Below are 2,187 nucleotides of genomic sequence, written 5' to 3' on the forward strand. Positions count from 1 at the left end.
CTCCGGTACAGTAGGTGGCGCTCTGCCAACACTTTAACACTTTTGCATGGCACTGTATCCGTGTCACATTCTCATTAGGGGCTACAGGTCTGATCCTAGAATCGCCCCTGAGGCGGTTTTGAGTACTTTGCCAGGTGTTTATATGTCTGCTGCCAGATTTTGTCACTGCGATAACGTCACAACCGTGCAAGATGCAGTCACGAAACTTTACCAGTGTGTAGTTGAGATCCAAATGAAGGCCAAGATAAAAAATGGGTGTGGTCGGAGCAAGAGCGTCGAAAGTGTGTGTGTGTGTGGGGGGGGTGGGAGGTAGGGAAGGGGCCCCCCCATTTTGCGTCACAGCTGGTGTGATCTCATCTAGTTTTCTGTATTTTTGGTGCACTTTGTTGTCATCTGACCTGTGATGTAAAAACAAATTGGCTCTGGGTGTTCGACACGTTCTAATAATCTGAGAATCGCCTCAACCATAATTTTGAATGTAGTAAAAGCCAAACAGACAGAGCTCCTCTGTTTGTTTTTGTTGTCTTGGCACAGGCAGCAGGCTGATACTGATAGTCGAGCTAGCAGTGAGTCAGTTCACCGTCTAAAGAGGCTGAGTCACCAAAACGGACACCCAGGTGTGGTCATTCTTTGTCTCTCTCCGTCTCTTTCTCTCTTTATCGCACCCTGTCTTTGAAGACTGAAGTGGGTGAATCATTGGGTTCAGGCTCTTTCTCTACTCGTCTGGCTCTCTTTGAGAGTGACTATCTATTTATCATTGTCTTTTTGGTGTTCAGACTGAAAATGGCACTGTTTTAAAAGAAGGGGTGGGGGGTGTTTGTTCAGGAACCGGTGAGAAGATGAAATACAATCCAGGAAGGCCAGTTTGAGTAATAGATCCTTGAATTTGGAGGATTATCAGATGCCAGAACACTGCACAGCTGTTTATAACAGTATGACACAGGATTTTACAACACATTTGTCACGGTGGCAATCATTTTATCCTCAACCTTGATGACTGCCAGATAAGCGGTAGAGCTATGGTGTTCACATTACAACGTTGTCTACCAGGAATGTGAGCTCATGTATATTTGATTACAACCCCCTAATGGTTTTCCGAATACATTTTGGAGGAAACATAATTGTTGTCTGGCTTATGTTGACTAAATGGAAGTCATAAGCAGGCTGCCTGGGTGTACAAAACATATTGAATCTGAGTGATGGTTAAATGCGGAGTCTACGTTGTGCTGTGCATACATGTATAATTATAAGAGCTCCAGTCAAACCTCAAACTAGCAAAAACTGTGGAAAAACTGTGGAAAATGGGGCATTTATGTTTGTTTCATGAGAGTTAGCACATCTTGATACACCCTCTCCACTCCTTATATTCGCATAGTGGATGGAAACATGCATTAATTAGCATTTTCTTTTACCAATTTTCTGGACATTGTGCTAAATTTGGATGGAAGCTTGGCTAGTGATACAGTGAGTTATGCACAATACTAAGACAAAGTTTTGGACTTTATTGTGTTATACTTTTTAGGTTGTGTATGAGCTGATGTCCTCTGTTTTGCCAGTGTTAAATAAAGAAAACTAAAATGAAGGAGCTGCGTTTCTTTCACACAATGTTGATGTCACTCTGATCGTGACTTTTCAGTCTCATTTTTCATCCATGTGTTCACGCGCACATGTTCACGTTATCTACCTCCTTCTTAGTGTTTTTTCAACCCGTTCTCATTCCGAACTCGTAAAATAAGGACGTTGCAACAAAAAAAAAAAGGCGTCTTTCAGCATGTTTGTGTAACGCACCGAGGAGAGCAGCAGTTAGAGAGGATTTAGAGAGGAATATGTAAGGAGGTTGGTTGGGGGGTGGATGGGTCAAACACAGGACTTTTACCCAGGAGAGCGGGGTTCACGTCCCGCTTGTCCCGCTTGCTATAGTTGCTTTTTACTTTCCTCCCACGTGTCGCAGAACCGTACGCCCTCCCACGATCTTTTCCTTAACATAACTGCATCAAAAGGGACGACAATAGTCCTGACCACGTTTACTTATAGCTCTCAAGGGACGGCAATAGTCCCGACCAAGCACGTTTACTTATAGCGCTAAAGGGACGGCAATAGTCCCGACCAAGCGCATTTACTTATAGCGCTAAAGGGGCGTCAATAGTCCCGACCAAGCGCGTTTACTTATAGCTCTAAAGGGACGGC

The sequence above is a fragment of the Sander vitreus genome, chromosome 4, assembly GCF_031162955.1.
Source record: "Sander vitreus isolate 19-12246 chromosome 4, sanVit1, whole genome shotgun sequence".
In the NCBI taxonomy this organism is placed as follows: domain Eukaryota; kingdom Metazoa; phylum Chordata; class Actinopteri; order Perciformes; family Percidae; genus Sander; species Sander vitreus.